Source organism: Epinephelus fuscoguttatus, linkage group LG2 (assembly GCF_011397635.1).
Source record: "Epinephelus fuscoguttatus linkage group LG2, E.fuscoguttatus.final_Chr_v1".
Classification (NCBI taxonomy): Eukaryota; Metazoa; Chordata; class Actinopteri; order Perciformes; family Serranidae; genus Epinephelus; species Epinephelus fuscoguttatus.
Window position 1 is genome coordinate 322,727 of NC_064753.1, and position 24,933 is coordinate 347,659.

Consider the following 24,933-nt stretch of genomic DNA (forward strand, 5'->3'; position numbering starts at 1 on the left):
TGGCATTACAGTGTCAAAGTCCTCCAACCTAAACAATAAAATACTATACCAATACTAGTGGTTTGCCACTGTAGGACAAAGTAAGTGAGAAGACATCATTCACACCTTTCAAAGCTCTAACCATGTTTGTTAATTGTTTAATTTTTTGTTGTTGTTGTTTAGGCTAGTGTACCATCTTCTCTACTGTATGTACCACTGAAAAAACACCCCATCTATCCTAGGTTTCTTTGTGTTATTTAGTTATTTGTTGCTTTAACCTTGAGTTACTGCACTCACTATGCTTTTATATTCTTGTGGACATCATCTATGATGTCATGGCATTAACCACAGATGGGGGGAAAATGGTGTTGAGTAAAATTTATCATGCGGAATGTAATTTGTTCAATTTGTACGGTTACACAGTTTGTATATAAAATAGGTGTTTTGAAGTGTTGATTTATTTATTAAGTATTTGTTCACCAATGCTTACCAATAGCATTTGGTGTAATATCATTACATTTACAATGTCACATTATGCAGTAACCACCTGAAAAATAAACTGTTATTGTTTTTATTTTTCATTAATCCACACCGCACCACTTCCATCAGTGCACCACCAGAACAATATCCCCCCAAGTTTTTTTGTCCCATCTTATGGAAGGGTGCCCGTGATCAGCACATGTACAAGATGCTGTACTGTGCATTAGCATGTTCAGTGTGTTTCCATTCATGTACCCAACAATGTCTTAGCGTATCTCATTTTGCTTTTGTGTATGAAGGCTGCTTGAAATCTGTGGGAATAAGGACACAGGCTCCAGTTTGTTTGCTTTTTGTCCCAGTGATTGGCACATGTGGATGATGCTGTCAAATATGCATTAGCATATTGTATGTTTTTCCATTCACATCCTCCACAATGCTGGAGCAACACCAACTGTCCCCCTCTTTAACACCTCCCTCTTTGGTGCTGTTGTACCTGGTCGGCACACCCGGCACCAGAAGATGGGTCTTCCAGCTCTGGTGTGTATTAGTTTGCGCTTGTCATTGTGACTGACTTGCACGCCAATCTGCTTAAGTTGAGCTAACCTCAGCATTTGTCCATCATGTTTCATTTGATAGACCTAAAAATATTTAGCCCTGTCTCGCAAGTTACAAGACTTTGATCCTTTGTCTGCCTGTCCCTGTGTCCCTGTGTTTGATTAAAAATGAGTAGGCTATTTGTGATATATCGCCCCACTGCTGTTGAAATAAGAGGGTGATTTCAATAAACAGTGGTAGTGGTTACCATGCATGTGAATGCATGAGTGGGCCAGACCATTGCTCTATAGGGGAGCCTTCATGAATTCAATTCAATTCAATTCAATTCAAACAACTTCATTTGTCCCAAAATAGCGCAATTCAGTTTACAGTCTCCAGCTGATTATCAGATTAGGCGAAACAATACTGTCCATCACTGGATAGCAGTGGCTGGTTAGCTATGGATAGCAAATCCAAAAAAGTAAATTGAATAAAATAGAGAATGTGGTAGTGCGTGGACAGATTTGTTTGCTCTCACTGCCAGCTCTGCAAAATTTAAGTACCAAATTATCATAAATAGTGCCCTGCACAGTGTCCACCTTGTGGTAAAACATATTAACAGATGCTTATTTAGACCATAAGTATACGCTAATTTAGACTTAATAGGCTATTTACCTTGATTATAAGGCTGAAACATGTTTTGCGGCTCCACACAGATTTTTTCAAATTATTCTTGGTCAAAAATGGCTCTTTTAATGGCAAAGGTTGCAGACCCCTGGCCTAGACTGTGTCTACGGTAGTAAATAAATGCTGTAGGGCTCACTTAGGCAGTTACTGTTTGTCAGCCAAGAGACACAGGTTAGTGTAGCTATGTGCACGTGACAATAAATGAAGTTGATATTAGTTGAGTTTTCCTTCAGTTAAGTGTTGTTTATTTCATTGATACAGTGAATACCTTTACATTTAAATCAAATGATATTTTGATTTATCCGAAATATCTATTTTAATTGATTTCTGTAACATGTTTAAATTCCCAAATCATTTAAACCATGTAAAGCACTTTGTGCTACATTTTTGTATGAAAAGTGCTTTATAAATAAAGATTGATTGATTGATTGATTGACTGATTGATTTCAATTCAGGCATTATGATTCTTACTCATACTCAGGCAACAGGCCTAAACCGGTTGTAAATTTTGCTTGTGCTTTAAAGAAAATCTTAAAATTGCATCAATTCTGCCAAATTAATGACTCAGTGAAAATTCCCAACAAATTACCTTTAAAACATCCTGATAGATACAGCAAAATGATCATTTCTTAGCTTTGTTAATGTAACAAGCTGCACATTATTTCAATTTGTGTTTGGTCAACGGCCTTCAGTTAGCCTCTGAGCTCTACTCTTACATAAACTATTGTAAAAATAATGGACGTTAACTACTGTGACGTCACCCATTGGTTTTCGGACTCCTGTTTTAAACTTTGAGGTCAATATTAAGGCTGTTGCCATCTTGTTTTATTGGAGCCAGAGGTGACCAGAGGATGGGGCTACAGAGGAGCAAAGGGTGGATCTGGCTGAGGAGCCGAGGACACTATCAGCAGACAGCTTGTCTTTCAAAGAGGCCTGCTCTTAAATATGCTTAACTGTAAGCCTTAATAAAATGTTATCAGCTGAGTTATATAAAAATTCACCACAGGTACAGCTGCTGGAATGTTGAAATTAGCTATAGCGACCAAAACTCTTGTTTGTACCAGGCTGTAAACGTTTATTTCTGCTGTAAAGTTGGACATTTTATTTTATTTTATTTTATTTATTTATTTATTTTTTTAATTTTAATTGTGCAATAGGACAATACAGTGACATGGACAGACAGACAAAGTGAGAACAACAAACAACGATGTTTGTGGTTTTATGCGCGTGTGTGTGTGTGCGTGTGTGTATGCGCATGTGTGTATCACTTGAGAGTACAACTAACAGTATTAACAGTTGCATTGTTACAAAGATAATTATGATAGTTATGACAATAGTGATAGTTATAAAGCATGATAATAATAACAGTGATAATAATAATACTAACAATAATATAATAAACACTACAGTTAACAGACAGGCAAAAGGAAAAAAACAATAACAATAATAGAAATGAATAAACAAACAATCAAACAAAAATAATAATAATAATAATAATAAAATAAATAAACAGAAATGCCAACTTACAGTTTTTGCGATAATAATAATAATAATAATAACAATAATGACAACAGTAATAGTAATGAATAACAATAATAACTAGAGAAGCAATTTCTGAAGAAATTGCGGGTGTGAATGCTGTGAGCTGAAGCCACGCTGCAATGCTGCCTTGAATACAATGAAGTTTGAATGATTTGAATGTTTGAAAGTTTGTTGAAAAGCTGACTCCACACTGAATAGCTGCCTTTGATAAAATAAAGTTTGAACGATTAGAATATTTGAATGTTTTACTGAGATTTATGAAATCCAATATGGCCGCCGCCTAGTGACGCCACAATATGCAAATTAGATGAGTTAATTTACTCCCATCAGATTCATCTTCCTTTATTTTGAGGATGAGATGACAAAAACAGCACAAAACAAAAGAAATCTGCTGTGCAAATAAAATGCTGTTTTACTGAGATTCATGAAATCCAATATGGCTGCCGCCTAGTGACGCCACAATATGCAAATTAGATGAGTTAATTTACTCCCATCAGATTCATCTTCCTTTATTTAGAGGATGAGACGACAAAAACAGCACAAAACAAAAGAAATCTGTTGTGCAAATAAAATGCTGTTTTACTGAGATTCATGAAATCCAATATGGCCGCCGCCTAGTGACGCCACGATATGCAAATTAGATGAGTTAATTTACTCCCATCACAAACTTTGGGTCATGATGAATGGTTTTCTCATTTACAGTATGCCTTTATCTCTCACCAATTTCAAGCGAAAGCCTTTTGAAATGTTGAAATGAATATTTTCCTCAAATAACTCTGGCAACTAAAGGGTTAAAATGGAGATTCTGCCCCTGTCATGTCTGCATGTAAGATGTAGACACGCACACACACACACACACACACACACATCATGTTTCTGTGAGTTTGTGTGGAACAGCGGTTGCCATGGTAATAAACTAGGTGCACTTGGCAGAAGAGCAGAGAGAGACAGACAGACAGAACACAGAGAAGAGAGCTCTTTTAGAGGAGATTTAACTTCTCGAACAAATTCTTCCCATACCCAAAGCGTTGGTCCCATCATGAAAATAAAGTGATGGTGAGAGACAGCCACTTGTCGTGAACGCACGTGTCGTGTTTTATATTTCTCAAGTCCAAAATGGGGTCACCAGAGCGAGTTACAAATGTGTTGCACCTCAGCTGTTTCCAGAAATTTCTCCTCTCAGATTACATGGGAGTGAATGAGAAAAAAAACGGCGCTCCTTCGCTTTGGAGCCGCTCAGCAAAAATGTGTACGTGTGACAGATTCCATGTCAACATTTCTGTGAGCAGGACAAATTTTCCTACGTTTTGTGGTATAAATTGTGTATGTACAGTGAAAATTGTGGCCGTATGAGCGAGTTGAAGAGAAAATTCAAGTATGAGTAGAGGGCTGTGTGTGCGTGTCTGTGTCTGCAGCCGTTGCCATGGTGATTCCTGACTTGCCTGCGCTTGAGGGGCACACAGACAGCTCATGAGAGAGAGGATCAGCAAAGGCTGTTTTTAATGGATTTTCACTGCTCGAACAAATTCTTCCCATACCCAAAGCGTTGGTCCCATCATGAAAATAAAGTGATGGTGAGAGACAGCCACTTCTCATGAACGCACGTGTCATGTTTTATATTTCTCAAGTCCAAAATGGGGTCACCAGAGCGAGTTACAAATGTGTTGCACCTCAGCTGTTTCCAGAAATTTCTCCTCTCAGATTACATGGGAGTGAATGAGAAAAAAAACGGCACTCCCTTCGCTTTGGAGCCGCTCAGCAAAAATGTGTACGTGTGACAGATTCCATGTCAACATTTCTGTGAGCAGGACAAATTTTCCTACGTTTTGTGGTATAAATTGTGTATGTGCAGTGAAAATTGTGGCCGTATAAGCGAGTTGAAGAGAAAATTCAAATATGAATAGAGGGCTGTGTGTGCGTGTCTGTGTGTGCAGCCGTTGCCATGGCGATTCCTGACTTGCCTGCGCTTGAGGGGCACACTGACAGCTCATGAGAGAGCAGAGGAGCAAAGGCTGTTTTTAATGGGTTTTCACTCCTTGAACAAATTCTTCCCATACCCAAAGCGTTGGTCCCATCATGAAAATAAAGTGATGGTGAGAGACAGCCACTTGTCGTGAACGCACGTGTCAAGTTTTATATTTCTCGAGTCCAAAATGGGGTCACAGGAGCGAGTTACAAATGTGTTGCACCTCAGCTGTTTCCAGAAATTTCTCCTCTCAGATTACATGGGAGTGAATGAGAAAAAAATCGGCGCTCCCTTCGCTTTGGAGCCGCTCAGCAAAAATGTGTACGTGTGACAGATTCCATGTCAACATTTATGTGAGCAGGACAAATTTTCCTACGTTTTGTGGTATGAATTGTGTATGTACAATGAAAATTGTGGCCGTATGAGCGAGTTGAAGAGAAAATTTCTTGATTAATTTTCAGCTGCTCTTCACTCTAGTGATGACATCACTCACTCTAGCTCACGCAATACACACCCATTATAAAGTCTAGATACTGAAAATTTGAATTAGTTCCTGAAAGTCGACAACAGCGTCAACATTTGAGAGTTGGAATGGAGTTTCTACGTCAATGTATGAATTTGTGATGTGTGGGTGAAGATGAGTGAGTTTGAAGGATTTTCTCATTGACTTCCATTATAACAAAGTTTTAGAAAACGCTGAATATTTTTGAAAGCTTAAATGGTATTGGAAAGTTGAATCATATGTAAAATGTCAGCAAAATGATGAATATTTTCCATTTTGAATGGAGTTTCTAGCTGAAAGTATGAATGGGTAGTCACAGTTTGAAAAAAGGTGAAATTTTTAGATTTTTGAGGATTCCGTAATGCATTCCCAATGGGAAAAGGATTTGGGAAAAATCGTAAATATCTCGGAAAGTATGAACGTTAGGAAAAAAGTGAATACATCCGTGAATGTCCTAATTCAGCTGAACGTTTTCATGTTTGAACGGTTTTAATCGGTTGAAGTTTGTGGAACTAGTAGCGGTCCAACCGTTTTGGCTCCATCCGCTTTAATAGAAGTGGGAATTTTAACGTTGAATTCCCGGGAAAATATGAACGTTATGGAAAAATTTGAAAGTTTCCGATAATGTCCTAATGAAGCCGAATCAGAAGAAGTTTGAATGGTTTAAATCGGTTGAAGTATGTTGAAGATAATTGATGTTGAAAAATGCGGCGGAAGAATAATAATAATAATTAAAGCTGCAAGCAGCGTTTGGCGGGACCTCGCACTTGTGCCCGTTTCCGCCCCCAACTTATGTCGTCACTGTGAATTATTTAGAAATATCAAACATATTGCCACAAACATCAGAAAATCCTTACAGAGCTGAACATTTTGATGTTTGAATGCTTTCTGTAGCTGTAGGTATGTACAAGTGATGTCACATTATGCAAATTAGATGGGCGAATTTCTTCCCATCAGATTCCTCTTCCTTCATTTTGAGGAAGACATGACAAAAACAACACAAAACTAAATAAATCTACTGTGTAAATGTGTTCAAAATGTTTTTTGACTGAGATTTATGAAATCCAATATGGCTGCCTGCTGGTGATGCCACAATATGCAAATTGGATGAGTTAATTTACTCCTATCACAAACTTTGGGTCATGATGAATAGTTTTCTCATTTACAGTATGCCTTTATCTGTCACCACTTTCAAGCCACAGCCTTTTGAAAAGTTGAAATGAAAATGGAATATTTTCCTCAATTAACTCTGGCACCTAAAGGGTTAAAATGGAGATGCTCCCTCTGTCATGTCTGAATGTAAGATCTAGAAACGCACAGACATCATGTTTCTGTGAGTTTGTGTGTGACAGCGGTTGCCATGGTAATTAAGTAAGCGCACCTTTGAGAGGCACAGATCAAAAACGGTAAAAGATATGAAAAAGATGAAAACATGAGTGAATAGATGAGACCTGTGGCAACATTTGAGAGTTGGAATGGAGTCTGTAGCACAAAGTATGGAGACGCTGTAAGTGCTAGAAAAAGCCCTAAGATTGGTCTCTTTCTCCCCCCTGCTGCCATTCATTTCCTATGGGACAGCTTTGGAAGATCGTCAGGACGTTTTTCTGACATCTCACCTTATGGAGGCCATAAAATCCAAACTAAGCGAGTAATGAAAAAGTTACGAATAACTTTTGATTAGAAGGAGTTGATCTGTCATCTGTGCTAGTTTGAAGCCGATTGGATAAGCAGTGTATGAGAAGAAGATTTTTTAGGAAAGGCAGTTTTAAGGCAAAATCTTACTTTGAAAGGGCAAATATTTCACTTCCTGTTGGATTTAGGTCAGGGGTGTCAGCGCGTGATTTTTAGGTCTTGATGAGACGAACACACCACTTTTGGTTTCATGTTTCTACGACGTTCCTACAGGCCGTGGCGGCCATTTTTATGTGCCTAGGTGGCGCTAGAGAGCCCATTTTGGCACTTTAGGGGTTAATGTCATCATTTTATAAAATTTTTCACCGGTTCTGATGTGCGTGCCAATTTTGGTGAGTTTTTGAGCATGTTTAGGGGGTCAAATTCCAGTTCAAAGAGGCGGCGGAAGAAAGAAATAATAATAATTAAAGCTGCAAGCAGCGTTTGGCGGGACCTCGCACTCGCGCCCATTTCCGCCCCCAGCTTATGTCGACATATTGCCACAAACATCAGAAAATCCTTACAGAGCTGAACGTTTTGATGTTTGAATGCTTTCTGTAGCTGTAGGTATGTACAAGTGATGTCACATTATGCAAATTAGATGAGCGAATTTCTTCCCATCAGATTCCTCTTCCTTTATTTTGAGGAAGAGACGACAAAAACAACACAAAACAAAATAAATCTACTGTGTAAATGTTGGTCCAAACTGTTGGTCCAATCATGAAAATAATGTGATGATGAGAGAGATAAAGTTATACAGAAGATCTGTTTAGTAGCAGTTGAGCTGGCATGTGTGCATCTTTAAAACTGATAAAATAAACGGTGTAGGAGGAGATGTGTTTTCTTGAAACCACGTTTGAGGCGAAATCTTACTTTGAAAGGTCAAATAGCTCACTTCCTGTTGGAATCAGGTCATGGGTGTCAATGCGTGATTTGTAAGTCAAACACACCAGTTTTGGTTTGATCTTGATACGACATTCCTATGGGCTGTAGTGGCCATTTTAGTGCGTCTAGGTGGCGCTAGAGAGCCCATTTTGGCACTGTAGGGGTTAATAATGTGTATTTGCTGTTTCAAATGAAGTTTCTGCTGCTGTAATCTGTCCTTTAAAGATTGTGAGACAGACAGAGAGAGCTGTGTGGCTGTGTGTGTGTGTGTGTGTGTGTGTGCAGCCGTTGTCGTGGCGATTAATGACTTGTCAGCACCTGTGGCACACACAGACAGCTAAGGAGAGCAGCTCACCAAAGGCTGTTTATAATGGGTTTTCACTCCTCAAACAAATCCTTCCCATACCCAAACCGTTGGTCCAATCAAGAAAATAAAGTGATTTTGAGAGACAGCCTATTCTCGTGAACGCACGTGCCGCGTTTTATATTTCTCGAGTCAAAAATGTGGTCAGGGGAGCGAGTTTAAAATGTGTTGCACCTAAGCTGTTTCCAGAAATTTCTCCTCTGAGTTTACATGGGAGTGAATGAGAAAAAAATCGGCGCTCCCTTCGCTTTGGAGCCACTCAGCAAAAATGTGTACGTGTGAGAGATTCCATGTCAACATATCTGTGAGCTGGACAAATTTTCCTACGTTTTGTGGTATAAATTGTGTCTGTACAGTGAAAATTGTGGCCATGGCAGCGAGTTAAAGACAAAAGTTTTAGACGATTTTTAGAGCCCTCTCCACTCTAGCTCACAGCATTCCGTGCAATACACACCCATTGTAAACTGAGAATTTCTCCACTTTTGCTCATGGTACTTTGAGAGGCACCGATCAAAAACGATAAAAGATATGAAAAAGATGAAAACATGAGTGAATAGATGAGACCTGTGGCAACATTTGAGAGTTGGAATGGAGTCTGTAGCACAAAGGATTGGTCTCTTTCTCCCCCCTGCTGCCATTCATTTCCTATGGGACAGCTTTCGAAGATCGTCAGGACGTTTTTCTGACATCTCACCTTATGGAGGCCACAAAATCCAAACGGCGAGTAATGAAAAGTTACGCACAACTTTTGATTAGAAGGAGTTGATCTGTAATCTGTGCAAGTTTGAAGTCGATAGGATAAACGCTGTATGAGAAGATGATTTTTTTAGGAAAGGCAGTTTTAAGGCAAAATCTTACTTTGAAAGGGCAAATACGTCACTTCCTGTTGGATTTAGGTCAGGGGTGTCAGCGCGTGATTTTTAGGTCTTGATGAGACAAACACGCCACTTTTGGTTTCATGTTTCTACGACGTTCCTACAGGCCGTGGCGGCCATTTTTGTGTGCCTAGGTGGCGCTAGAGAGCCCATTTTGACACTTTAGGGGTTAATTTCACCATTTTATAAAATTTTTCACCGGTTCTGATGTGCGTGCCAATTTTGGTGAGTTTTTGAGCATGTTTAGGGGGTCAAATTCCAGTTCAAAGAGGCGGCGGAAAAAAGAATAAAGAATAAAGAATAATAATAATAATAAACACAGCAAAAACAATAGTGTCCTCGCCTTCGGCGAGGACTGGTCAGTGAGAAAAAATGCGGCAAAAACTATAGGGAGGGTCCTCGCCTTTGGCGAGGACTTCTTTGTGAGTAGTCCACTACTGTTGGGCCCGGTCACTTATAAACGCACGCAGCAAAAACAAGAGGGTCCTCGCCTTCGGCGAGGACTGCTCCTTGAGCAGTCCTCTGCCTCTATGCTCGGTCCCTAATTAAAGCTGCAAGCAGCGTTGGGAGGGACCACGGCCCCCCCCCGTCGTCCCCCAGCTCAAGTTGCAGACGTAAGCCATGTGACCTAATGAAACTTTGACATGTGCGATGATCAAACAACACACACACACAAACACACATAGGCCTGTGTCTGTCAGAGTGAAGCCATTGTTATGCTAATTAATGACCACGTACTTAGGTGACAGCACAGGCACTTCAAGTTCAGTTTGACTAATGACTAATGATAACAGAATCAGCAGGACGCATTTGACACCACAGCAGCAACACAACCACACACACCACACTATCCAGGCACCGCTGTGATAGAAGTTAACCTGCAAGACAGTGGAACACAAAGGCTCTGGAGAAGAGGCCGAGTTACTGATATGCAGTACGGCAGTTAGTGACGAGCAGAGAGGGAGAGAAGGGAGAGAGAGGAGAGAGGGGGGAGAAAGAGAGACAGAGAGAGAGAGGGGGGAGAGGGAGTGGAGTGTTTGTGTGTGTGTGTGAGTGTTATTGTGTCGCCAAAATTTGCAAATTATGAGCTGCAGGTTGCTCTAAGGTTACATTATTTTTTTTCTCCATGTCTCTCTCTCTCTCTCTCTCTCTCCATATATATATATATATATGTAAATAAAATGGCAAATAAATTGTGAAAATCCTCAAAAGGAATGAATATTTAATATGCATAATCTGAGTACAAGTTGGTTCAAAGATTTAAGCAAAAAAATGTAGAGAAATATATTAATATTTCATATTTTTTAGTTGTTCACACCGTCCCGAAGGGGACAGGTGTGATGTTTTATAAGGGGGCCCGCAGGTTTAAAAATACAGGGTTCTTATGAAGGTGGTGTGAGCGTATATTTTGAAAGTTGAAGACATAAGCCATGTGACCTAATGAAACTTTGACAGTTTGTGATAGAAGTTAACCTGCAAGACAGTGGAGCACAAACGCTCTGAAGAAAAGGCCGAGTTACTGACATGCAGTAACAGGACACGAGAGAGAGAGCGAGAGAGAGAGAGGGAGAGAGATGGGGGGACAGGGAGGGAGAGAGAGAGAGAGTTTGCTGACATATTGACATATCTCACATGTTCACATGCTTCCTGTTTGTGACAGACAAACTTACAGATTGCACGAAGTATACATAATGTTATATGCATCAAAAACACAGCATTTAATTTTTCTGTCAATTACATCAAAATAAAGTGTTTGATGAGGCTACTGTGTTGTTGAATGTAACATTTCCTCAAAGATGTATATTCTTTCCTGATGTTTGTAACAAGGTTACTGACTTGTAATTGAAATGAGGTGATTTACTGCAACCCTCCAGGTCAATCACTTGAGTTCAGAGACATAAAATTGATAAAAGAAATGGAAATACTTTAAAGGTCATTTTTAAAGTAATTTAAAACCTCATGTGTGTGTGACCACACACATACACACTTCACTCTAACACACAGACTGTCAGAGTGAAGCCTTTGTTATGCTAATTAAGGAGAGCTGCAGCTGACACACAGAGCAGAATGGCTTGAAAATTTCTCAAACAAATCCTTCCAGATCCCAAACCGTGGGTCCCATCTTCAATCTGAAAGCATCACCAGATAGATAAATTTGTTCTGAACAAAATATAAAGCTTGTATGTCTATGGACTGAAAAATGTGACCTTAATCAGAGGTTTACAGTGTGTTGGCCCTCATCTTTTCTTCCAGAGATCATCATGAGGAGTTGTGCCCTGCACCTTCTAACGCTTCTAAAATCCAAACCGTTCAAGTTATGACAAAGTCCTTCACAAGTAATGTTCAGCAGGGTAGAGCTGTAATTTGTGCAAGTTTGAAGCAGTTATGATAAACGGTGTAGGAGCAAATAATTTTTGATCAACAGAATTTGTGAAAAACGCCATCTTACATTCAAAGACCGACAGCGCATTTCCTGTTGGAGTTAGGTCAGGGGTTGCAGTGCGACATTTGTAGGTCTTTATGAGATGAACGAGGCAGTTTTGGTTTGGTCTTTCTAAGTGGTTCCTACCCGTCGCACCGGGCATTTTCGTGTGTCTAGGTGGCACAACAAATCCTCAGGAGGTTTTGGCGCACATCACCTGAAACGCGTCATAACATCCAAACCAGTCGAGGATTGAAAAAGTTACGCACAATAATTGATAAGGACACGTTGAACAATAATCTGTGCGAGTTTGAAGCCGATATGATAAACGGTGTAGGAGGAGATGTTTTTTAAAGGAATTTCTTTTTTTTAGGAAAAATGTTACTTTGAAAGGAAATAGCTCACTTCCTGTTGGATTTAGGTCAAAGGTGCGAGTGCGTGATTTGTAGGTCTTGATGAGACAAACACGGCTGTTTTGGTTTGATCTTCCTACGACGTTCCTGCTGGCTGCAGCGGCCATTTTAGTGGTCTAGACTGATAGGTGGCGCTAGAGAGCCCATTTTGGCACTTTTCAGATTAATTTTTTCATGTTATAAAATTTTTCGCCAGTCCTGACATGCGTGCCAATTTTGGTGAGTTTTGGAGCATGTTCAGGGGGTCAAATTCCAGTTTAAAGTGGCGGCGGATGAAAGAAAGAATAATTAAAGCTGCAAGCAGCGTTGGGAGGGACCTCGGCCCCCCGCCGTCGTCCCCCCACACCGTCATCCCCCAGCTCAAGTTGTGTACATAAGCCATGTGACCTAATGAAACTTTGACGTGTGTGATGATCAAACAACACATCCATATTCAATTGAAATCATGTGACCTAGTGAAAGCTTGAGTGATATGTACCGGCTGTTGAGAGGGTCTAAGTGCAGCAAACAGAAACAAATATATACTAAGACCTACAAATGTTGAATTAATATCTGATTGTATACATATGTGACACTAATCATATGTGTATTATAACAGTAGAAGTATGACACACACAGACACCGACGGCCAAGTTAACGACATGCAGAGAGGGAGAGAAGGGAGAAAGAGGACAGAGGGGGGAGAAAGAGAGACAGGGGGGGGGGGGGACAGGGAGTGGAATTTGTGTGTGTGTGTGTGTAATTGTGTCGCTAAAAATTACAAATTATGAGCTGCAGGTTGCTTTAAGGTTACATTATTATTTTTCTCCATCTCTCTCTCTCTCTCTCTCTCTCTCTCTCTCTCTCTCTCTCTCTCTCTTTATCTCTCTCTCTCCCTGTCTTTCTCTCTCATACATACACCCACAATGAATATTTGGTATGTATACTCTGACTAGGAGTTAAAAATAAAAAAAAAAAATTAATATTTTTATGGTTGTTTTTCAACAAAGATAAAAAAAATGTCCTGGAGGGGAACAGTGTGTATTTTTATTGAAAAAATAGAAACTGCCCCCAAAAATGATAATGCATCAAAATTGGTGTTGTTATTTATCATTCACATATCACAGACTGTGATAAATAAAATAAAAAAATCCATCCAACATTTATTATATAGTTAATCTTAATTCATGTTTTTTTTTTCCATTAAAGTAACAGTGACTTCATGTAAATAAAATGGCAAATATATTGTGAAAATCCTCAAAAGGAATGAATATTTGATATGCATAATCTGAGAACAAGTTGCTTAAAAGATTTAAGCAAAAAAATGTAGAGAAATATGTTAAAATTTAATATTTTTCTGTTGTTCACACCGTTCCGAAGGGGACAGGTGTGATTTTTTATAAGGGGGCCCACAGGGTTAAAAATGCAAGGTTCTTATGAAGGTGGTGTGAGCTTATACTTTGAAACTTGTAGACACAGGCCATGTGACCTAATGACACTTTGACATGTGTGATGATCAAACAACACATCCATATTCATTTGAAATCATGTGACCTAGTGAAAGCTTGAGTGAGGTCTACTGGCTGCTTTGAGGATCTAAGTGCAGCAAACAGACACAAATATAAACTAAGACCTACAAATGTTGAATTAAAATCTGATTGTATACATATGTGACACTAATAATATGAGTATAATAACACTAGCAGTATGACACACACACACAGACAGACATAGACGGCCGAGTTCTCAACATGCAGAGAGGGAGAGACGAGAGAAAGAGGACAGAGGGGAGAGAGAGAGAGAGAGAGAGAGAGAGAGAGAGAGAGAGGGGGGGGATAGGGAGTGGAGTGTGTGTGTGTGTGTGTGTGTGTGTCTCTATGTGTCTGTGTGTGTCCGTGTCTGTCTGTGTGTGCCATACTTCTCCTGTTATTACACACATATGATTATTGTCACATATGTATACTATCAGATATTAATATATACTTCCCACATGTTGTACCACAATAGCCAGAATCATAAGTCAAACTCAATTTTAAAAACTGTAAAGGGTTCTTATGAAGGTGGTGTGAGCGTATATTTTGAAAGTTATAGACATAAGCCATGTGACCTCATGAAACTTTGACATGTGTGATGATCAAATCAAACCTCTGTCGTGTTATATTTATTTGTCTTAATAACACTGTGAAAAGGGATCAGACTGTCAGTCTGTCAAAGTAGCTCCAAAATGTTTATTGCACATAATGTAGCTTACAACAACATTAATAAAAGTAATAGTATGATAATTATAATTCTGGCAACTATAGTACAATATGTTGAATTAATATCTGATTGTATACATATGTGACACTAATCATATGTGTATAATAACAGCAGATGTATGAGAAACACAGACAGACAGACATAGACGGCCGAGTTCTCAACATGCAGAGAGGGAGAGAAGGGAGAAAGAGGACAGAGGGGGAGAGAGAGAGAGAGAGAGGGAGGGGGGATAGGGACTGGTGTGTGTGTGTGTGTGTGTGTGTGTGTGTGTGTGTGTGTGTGTCCGTTTCTGTCTGTGTGTGCCATACTTCTCCTGTTATTACACACATATGATTATTGTCACATATGTATACTATCAGATATTAATATATACTTCCCACATGTTGTACCACAATAGCCAGAATCATAAGTCAAACTCAATTTTAAAAACTGTAAAGGGTTCTTATGAAGGTGGTGTGAGCGTATATTTTGCAATTTGTAGACATAAGCCATGTGACCTAATGAAACTTTGACAGTTTGTGATAGAAGTTAACCTGCAAGACAGTGGAGCACAAAGGCTCTGAAGAAGAGGCCGAGTTACTGACATGCAGTAACAGGACACGAGAGAGAGAGAGAGAGAGAGAGAGAGATGGGGGGACAGGGAGGGAGAGAGAGAGAGTTTGCTGACATATTGACATATCTCACATGTTCACATACTTCCTGTTTGTGGCAGACAAAGTTACAGATTGCACTCAGTATACATAATGTTGTATGCATCAAAAACACAGCATTTAATTTTTCTGTCAATTACATCAAAAGAAAGGTGTTTGATGAGACTACTGTGTTGTTGAATGTAACATTTCCTCAAAGATGTATATTCTTTCCTGATGTTTGTAACACTGTTACTGACTTGTACTTGAAATGAGGTGATTTACTGCAACCCTCCAGGTCAGTCTCTTGGGTTCAGAGACATAAAATTGATAAAATACATGGAAATACTTTTAAGGTCATTTTTAAAGTAATTTAAAACCTCATGTGTGTGTGACCACACATACACACTTCACTCTGACACACAGACTGTCAGAGTGAAGCCTTTGTTATGCTAATTAAGGACTGCATGCAGCTCACACACAGAGCAGAATGGCTTGAAACTTTCTCAAACAAATCCTTCCAGATGCCAAACCGTGGGTCCCATCTTCAATCTGAAAACATCACCAGATAGATAAATTTGTTCTGAACGCAAACATATAAAGCTTGTATGTCTATGGACTGAAAAATGTGACCTTAATCACAGGTTTACAGTGTGTTGGCCCTCATCTTTTCTTCCAGAGATCATCATGAGGAGTTGTGTCCTGCACCTTCTAACGCTTCTAAAATCCAAACCGTTCAAGTTATGACAAAGTCCTTCACAAGTAATGTTCAGCAGGGGTAGAGCTGTAATTTGTGCAAGTTTGAAGCAGTTATGATAAACGGTGTAGGAGCAAATAATTTTTGATCGACAGTATTTTTTAAATTCGCCATCCTACATTCAAAGACCGACAGCTCACTTCCTGTTGGAGTTAGGTCAGGGGTTACAGCACGACATTTGTAGGTCTTGATGAGACGAACGAGACAGTTTTGGTTTGGTCTTTCTAAGTGGTTCCTACCCGTCACACCGGGCATTTTAGTGTGTCTAGGTGGCACAACAAATCCTCAGGAGGGTTGGGAGCACATCACCTGAAACGCGCCATAACATCCAAACCAGTCGAGGATTGAAAAAGTTACGCACAATAATTGATAAGGACACGTTGAACAATAATGTGTGCGAGTTTGAAGCCGATACGATAAACGGTGTAGGAGGAGATGTTTTTTAAAGGAATTTCTTTTTTTTTCGGAAAAATCTTACTTTGAAAGGAAATAGCTCACTTCCTGTTGGATTTAGGTCAAAGGTGTGAGTGCGTGATTTGTAGGTCTTGATGAGACGAACACGGCTGTTTTGGTTTGATCTTCCTACGACGTTCCTACTGGCTGCAGCGGCCATTTTAGTGGTCTAGACTGATAGGTGGCGCTAGAGAGCCCATTTTGGCACTTTTCAGATTAATTTTTTCATGTTATAAAATTTTTCGCCAGTCCTGACATGCGTGCCAATTTTGGTGAGTTTTGGAGCATGTTTAGGGGGTCAAATTCCAGTTGAAAGTCGCGTACGCTGAAAGAAAGAAAGAAACAATAATAATTAAAGCTGCAAGCAGCATTTGGCGGGACCTCGCACTCGCGCCCATTTCCGCCCCCAGCCCATTTCGTCACTGTGAATTATTTAGAAATATCAAACATATTGCCACAAACATCAGAAAATCCTTACAGAGCTGAACGTTTTGATGTTTGAATGCTTTCTGTAGCTGTAGGTATGTACAAGTGATGTCACATTATGCAAATTAGATGGGCGAATTTCTTCCCATCAGATTCCTCTTCCTTCATTTTGAGGAAGACATGACAAAAACAACACAAAACAAAATAAATCTACTGTGTAAATGTTGGTCCAAACTGTTGGTCCAATCATGAAAATAATGTGATGATGAGAGAGATAAAGTTATACAGAAGATCTGTTTAGTAGCAGTTGAGGTGGCATGTGTGCATCTTTAAAACTGATAAAATAAACAGTGTAGGAGGAGATGTGTTTTCTTGAGACCACGTTTGAGGCGAAATCTTACTTTGAAAGGTCAAACAGCTCACTTCCTGTTGGAATCAGGTCCTGGGTGTCAATGCGTGATTTGTAAGTCAAACACACCAGTTTTGGTTTGATCTTGATACGACATCCCCTACGGGCTGTAGTGGCCATTTTAGTGTGTCTAGGTGGCGCTAGAGAGCCCATTTTGGCACTGTAGGGGTTAATAATGTGTATTTGCTGTTTCAAATGAAGTTTCTGCTGCTGTAATCTGTCCTTTATAGATTGTGAGACACACAGACAGAGAGAGCCGTGTGGTTATGTGTGTGTGTGTGTGTGTGTGCAGCCGTTGTCATGGCGATTAATGACTTGTCAGCACCTGTGGCGCACACAGACAGCTAAGGAGAGCAGCTCACCAAAGGCTGTTTATAATGGGTTTGAACTCCTCGAACAAATGCTTCGCATGCCCAAACCGTTGGTCCAAGCAAGAAAATAAAGTGATTTTGAGAGACAGCGACTTCTCGTGAACGCACGTGTCGCGTTTTATATTTCTCGAGTCAAAAATGTGTTCAGGGGAGCGAGTTTAAAATGTGTTGCACCTAAGCTGTTTCCAGAAATTTCTCCTCTGAGTTTACATGGGAGTGAATGAGAGAAAAATCGGCGCTCCCTTCGCTGGAGCCACTCAGCAAAAATGTGTACGTGTGAGAGATTCCATGTCAACATATCTGCGAGCAGGACAAATTTTCCTACGTTTTGTGGTATAAATTGTGTCTGTACAGTGAAAATTGTGGCCATGGCAGCGAGTTAAAGACAAAAGTTTTAGACGATTTTTAGAGCCCTCTCCACTCGAGCTCACCGCATTCCATGCAATACACACCCATTGTAAAGTGAGAAGTTCTCCACTTTTGCTCATGGTACTTTGAGAGGCACAGATCAAAAACGGTAAAAGATATGAAAAAGACGAAAACATGAGTGAATAGATGAGACCTGTGGCAACATTTGAGAGTTGGAATGGAGTCTGTAGCACAAAGTATGGAGACGCTGTAAATGATAGAAAAAGCCCGAAGATTGGTCTCTTTCTCCCCCCCGCTGCCATTCATTTCCTATGGGACAGCTTTGGAAGATCGTCAGGACGTTTTTCTGACATCTCACCTTATGGAGGCCACAAAATCCAAACGCAGCGAGTAATGAAAAAGTTACGCACAACTTTTGATTAGAAGGAGTTGATCTGTAATCTGTGCAAGTTTGAAGTCGATAGGATAAACGCTGTATGAGAAGATGATTTTTTAGGAAAGGCAGTTTTAAGGCAAAATCTTACTTTGAAAGGGCAAATATCTCACTTCCTGTTGGATTTAGGTCAGGGGTGTCGGCGCGTGATTTTTAGGTCTTGATGAGATGAACACGCCACTTTTGGTTTCATGTTTCTACGACGTTCCTACAGGCCGTGGCGGCCATTTTTGTGTGCCTAGGTGGCGCTAGAGAGCCCATTTTGGCACTTTAGGGGTTAATGTCACCATTTTATAAAATTTTTCACCGGTTCTGATGTGCGTGCCAATTTTGGTGAGTTTTTGAGCATGTTTAGGGGATCAAATTCCAGTTCAAAGAGGCGGCGGAAGAAAGAATAAAGAATAAATAATAATAATAAACACAGCAAAAACAATAGGGTCCTCGCCTTCGGCGAGGACTGCTCTGTGAGCAGTCCTCTGCCTTAGGGCTCGGTCCCTAATTAAAGCTGCAAGCAGCGTTTGGTGGGACCTCGCACTCGCGCCCGTTTCCGCCCCCAGCTTATGTCGTCACTGTGAATTATTTAGAAATATCAAACATATTGCCACAAACATCAGAAAATCCTTACAGAGCTGAACGTTTTGATGTTTGAATGCTTTCTGTCGCTGTAGGTCTGTACAAGTGATGTCACATTATGCAAATTAGATGGGCGAATTTCTTCCCATCAGATTCCTCTTCCTTCATTTTGAGGAAGACATGACAAAAACAACACAAAACAAAATAAATCTACTGTGTAAATGTTGGTCCAAACTGTTGGTCCAATCATGAAAATAATGTGATGATGAGAGAGATAAAGTTATACAGAAGATCTGTTTAGTAGCAGTTGAGGTGGCATGTGTGCATCTTTAAAACTGATAAAATAAACAGTGTAGGAGGAGATGTGTTTTCTTGAGACCACGTTTGAGGCGAAATCTTACTTTGAAAGGTCAAACAGCTCACTTCCTGTTGGAATCAGGTCCTGGGTGTCAATGCGTGATTTGTAAGTCAAACACACCAGTTTTGGTTTGATCTTGATACGACATCCCCTACGGGCTGTAGTGGCCATTTTAGTGTGTCTAGGTGGCGCTAGAGAGCCCATTTTGGCACTGTAGGGGTTAATAATGTGTATTTGCTGTTTCAAATGAAGTTTCTGCTGCTGTAATCTGTCCTTTATAGATTGTGAGACACACAGACAGAGAGAGCCGTGTGGTTATGTGTGTGTGTGTGTGTGTGTGCAGCCGTTGTCATGGCGATTAATGACTTGTCAGCACCTGTGGCGCACACAGACAGCTAAGGAGAGCAGCTCACCAAAGGCTGTTTATAATGGGTTTGAACTCCTCGAACAAATGCTTCGCATGCCCAAACCGTTGGTCCAAGCAAGAAAATAAAGTGATTTTGAGAGACAGCGACTTCTCGTGAGCAGCGTGTCGCGTTTTATATTTCTCGAGTCAAAAATGTGGTCAGGAGCGAGTTTAAAATGTGTTGCACCTAAGCTGTTTCCAGAAATTTCTCCTCTGAGTTTACATGGGAGTGAATGAGAGAAAATCGGCGCTCCTTCGCTTTGGAGCCACTCAGCAAAAATGTGTACGTGAGAGATTCCATGTCAACATATCTAGCAGGACAAATTTTCCTACGTTTGTGGTATAAATTGTGTCTGTACAGTGAAAATTGTGGCCATGGCAGCGAGTTAAAGACAAAAGTTTTAGACGATTTTTAGAGCCCTCTCCACTCTAGCTCACAGCATTCCATGCAATACACACCCATTGTAAAGTGAGAATTTCTCCACTTTTGCTCATGGTACTTTGAGAGGCACAGATCAAAAACGGTAAAAGATATGAAGAAGACGAAAACATGAGTGAATAGATGAGACCTGTGGCAACATTTGAGAGTTGGAATGGAGTCTGTAGCACAAAGTATGGAGACGCTGTAAATGATAGAAAAGCCCGAAGATTGGTCTCTTTCTCCCGCTGCCATTCATTTCCTATGGGACAGCTTTGGAAGATCGTCAGGACGTTTTCTGACATCTCACCTTATGGAGGCCACAAAATCCAAACGCAGCGAGTAATGAAAAAGTTACGCACAACTTTTGATTAGAAGGAGTTGATCTGTAATCTGTGCAAGTTTGAAGTCGATAGGATAAACGCTGTATGAGAAGATGATTTTTTAGGAAAGGCAGTTTTAAGGCAAAATCTTACTTTGAAAGGGCAAATATCTCACTTCCTGTTGGATTTAGGTCAGTGTCAGCGTGATTTTAGGTCTTGATGAGGCAGAACACGCCACTTTTGGTTTCATGTTTCTACGACGTTCCTACAGGCCGTGGCGGCCATTTTTGTGTGCCTAGGTGGCGCTAGAGAGCCCATTTTGGCACTTTAGGGTAATGTCACCATTTTATAAAATTTTTCACCGGTTCTGATGTGCGTGCCAATTTTGGTGAGTTTTTGAGCATGTTTAGGGGATCAAATTCCAGTTCAAAGAGGCGGCGGAAGAAAGAATAAAGAATAAATAATAATAATAAACACAGCAAAAACAATAGGGTCCTCGCCTTTGGCGAGGACTGCTCTGTGAGCAGTCCTCTGCCTTAGGGCTCGGTCCCTAATTAAAGCTGCAAGCAGCGTTTGGTGGGACCTCGCACTCGCGCCCGTTTCCGCCCCCAGCTTATGTCGTCACTGTGAATTATTTAGAAATATCAAACATATTGCCACAAACATCAGAAAATCCTTACAGAGCTGAACGGTTTGATGTTCGAATGTTTTCTGTAGCTGTAGGTATGCAGAAGTGATGTCACATTATGCAAATTAGATGGGCGAATTTATTCCCATCAGATTCCTCTTCCTTCATTTTTAGGAAGACATGACAAAAACAACACAAAACAAAATAAATCTACTTTGTAAATGTGTTCAAAATGTTTTTTGACTGAGATTTATGAAATCCAATATGGCTGCCTGCTGGTGATGCCACAATATGCAAATTGGATGAGTTAATTTACTCCTATCACAAACTTTGGGTCACGATGAATAGTTTTCTCATTTACAGTATGCCTTTATCTGTCACCACTTTAAAGCCACAGCCTTTTGAAATGTTGAAATGAAAATGGAATATTTTCCTCAATTAACTCTGGCACCTAAAGGGTTAAAATGGAGATGCTCCCTCTGTCATGTCTGAATGTAAGATGTAGACACACGCACAGACATCATGTTTCTGTGAGTTTGTGTGTGACAGCGGTTGCCATGGTAATTAAGTAGGCGCACCTGGCAGAAGAGCAGAGAGAGACAGACACCTCTTTTAGTGGAGATTTAACTCCTCGAACAAGTTCTTCCCATTCCCAAACTGTTGGTCCAATCATGAAAATAATGTGATGATGAGAGAGATAAAGTTATACAGAAGATCTGTTTAGTAGCAGTTGAGCTGGCATGTGTGCATCTTTAAAACTGATAAAATAAACGGTGTAGGAGGAGATGTGTTTTCTTGAAACCACGTTTGAGGCGAAATCTTACTTTGAAAGGTCAAATAGCTCACTTCCTGTTGGAATCAGGTCCTGGGTGTCAATGCGTGATTTGTAAGTCAAACACACCAGTTTTGGTTTGATCTTGATACGACATTCCTACGGGCTGTAGTGGCCATTTTAGTGTGTCTAGGTGGCGCTAGAGAGCCCATTTTGGCACTGTAGGGGTTAATAATGTGTATTTGCTGTTTCAAATGAAGTTTCTGCTGCTGTAATCTGTCCTTTAAAGAATGTGAGACACACAGACAGAGAGAGCTGTGTGTCTGTGTGTGCAGCCGTTGTCATGGCGATTAATGACTTGTCAGCACCTGTGGCACACAGACAGCTAAGGAGAGCAGCTCACCAAAGGCTGTTTATAATGGGTTTTAACTCCTCGAACAAATGCTTCGCATGCCCAAACCGTTGGTCCAAGCAAGAAAATAAAGTGATTTTGAGAGACAGCCACTTCTCGTGAACGCACGTGCCGCGTTTTATATTTCTCAAGTCAAAAATGTGGTTTACATGGGAGTGAATGAGAAAAAAATCGGCGCTCCCTTCGCTTTGGAGCCACTCAGCAAAAATGTGTACGTGTGAGAGATTCCATGTCAACATATCTGCGAGCAGGACAAATTTTCCTACATTTGTGGTATAAATTCTGTCTGTACAGTGAAAATTGTGGCCATGGCAGCGAGTTAAAGACAAAAGTTTTAGACGATTTTTAGAGCCCTCTCCACTCTAGCTCACAGCATTCCATGCAATACACACCCATTGTAAAGTGAGAATTTCTCCACTTTTGCTCATGGTACTTTGAGAGGCACCGATCAAAAACGATAAAAGATATGAAAAAGATGAAAACATGAGTGAATAGATGAGACCTGTGGCAACATTTGAGAGTTGGAATGGAGTCTGTAGCACAAAGTATGGAGACGCTGTAAATGCTAGAAAAAGCCCGAAGATTGGTCTCTTTCTCCCCCCTGCTGCCATTCATTTCCTATGGGACAGCTTTGGAAGATCGTCAGGACGTTTTTCTGACATCTCACCTTATGGAGGCCACAAAATCCAAACAAAGCGAGTAATGAAAAAGTTACGTACAACTTTTGATTAGAAGGAGTTGATCTGTAATCTGTGCAAGTTTGAAGTCGATAGGATAAACGCTGTATGAGAAGATGATTTTTTTTAGGAAAGGCAGTTTTAAGGCAAAATCTTACTTTGAAAGGGCAAATATGTCACTTCCTGTTGGATTTAGGTCAGGGGTGTCAGCGCGTGATTTTTAGGTCTTGATGAAACGAACACGCCACTTTTGGTTTCATGTTTCTACGACGTTCCTACAGGCCGTGGCGGCCATTTTTGTGTGCCTAGGTGGCGCTAGAGAGCCCATTTTGGCACTTTAGGGGTTAATGTCACCATTTTATCAAATTTTTCACCGGTTCTGATGTGCGTGCCAATTTTGGTGAGTTTTTGAGCATGTTTAGGGGGTCAAATTCCAGTTCAAAGAGGCGGCGGAAGAAAGAATAAAGAATAAAGAATAAAGAATAATAATAAACACAGCAAAAACAATAGGGTCCTCGCCTTCGGCGAGGACTGCTCTGTGAGCAGTCCTCTGCCTTAGGGCTCGGTCCCTAATTAAAGCTGCAAGCAGCGTTGGGAGGGACCTCGGTCCCCTGCCGTCGTCCCCCAGCTCAAGTTGCAGACCTAAGCCATGTGACCTAATGAAACTTTGACATGTGTGATGATCAAACAACACACACACAAACACACACACACACACACACACACACACACACACACACACACAGACTTGTGTCTGTCAGAGTGAAGCCATTGTTATGCTAATTAATGACCATGTACTTAGGTGACAACACAGGCACTTCAAGCTCAGTTTGACTAATGACTAATGTTAACAGAATCAGCAGGAGTCATTTCACACTACAGCAGCAACACAACTTCACACGTCACACTATCCAGGCATTGCTGTGATAGAAGTTAACCTGCAAGACAGTGGAACACAAAGGCTCTGGAGAAGAGGCCGAGTTACTGACATGCAGTACGGCAGTTAGTGCCAAGCAGAGAGGGAGAGAAGGGAGAGAGAGGAGAGAGGGGGGAGAAAGAGAGACAGAGAGAGAGAGGGGGGAGAGGGAGTGGAGTGTTTGTGTGTGTGTGTGAGTGCTATTGTGTCGCTAAAATTTGCAAATTATGAGCTGCAGGTTGCTCTAAGGTTACATTATTTTTTTTCTCCATGTCTCTCTCTCTCTCTGTCTCTCTCTCTCTGTCTATCTCTCTCTCCCTGTCTTTCTCTCTCATACATACACCCACAATGAATATTTGGTATGTATACTCTGACTAGGAGTTAAAAATCAAAAAATTTTTTTTTATATTTTTATGGTTGTTTTTCAACAAAGACAAAAAAAGTCCTGAAGGGGAACAGTGTGTATTTTTATTGAAAAAATAGAAACTGCCCCCAAAAATGATAATGCATCAAAATTGGTGTTGTTATTTATCATTCACATATCACAGACTGTGATAAATAAAATAAAAAAATTCCATCCAACATTTATTATATAGTTAATCTTAATTCATGTTTTTTTCATTAAAGTAACAGTGACTTCATGTAAATAAAATGGCAAATATATTGTGAAAATCCTCAAAAGGAATGAATATTAGATATGCATAATCTGAGAACAAGTTGCTTAAAAGATTTAAGCAAAAAAATGTAGAGAAATATGTTAATATTTAATATTTTTCTGTTGTTCACACCGTTCCGAAGGGGACAGGTGTGATTTTTTATAAGGGGCCCGCAGGGTTAAAAATGCAAGGTTCTTATGAAGGTGGTGTGAGCTTATAATTTGAAACTTGTAGACACAAGCCATGTGACCTAATGAAACTTTGACATGTGTGATGATCAAACAACACATCCATATTCATTTGAAATCATGTGACCTAGTGAAAGCTTGAGTGATGTGTACCGGCTGCTCTGAGGATCTAAGTGCAGCAAACAGACACAAATATATACT

At 40.3% G+C, this 24,933-nt stretch overlaps 1 protein-coding gene across 1 annotated transcript in view; it reads right to left on the reverse strand.

Annotated features, from left to right (window-relative positions):
* Positions 1 to 24,933, reverse strand: part of adamts17 (ADAM metallopeptidase with thrombospondin type 1 motif, 17) — a 499,826-nt gene that overhangs the window by 3,863 nt on the left and 471,030 nt on the right. The gene's annotated exons all lie outside the window — the stretch shown is intronic.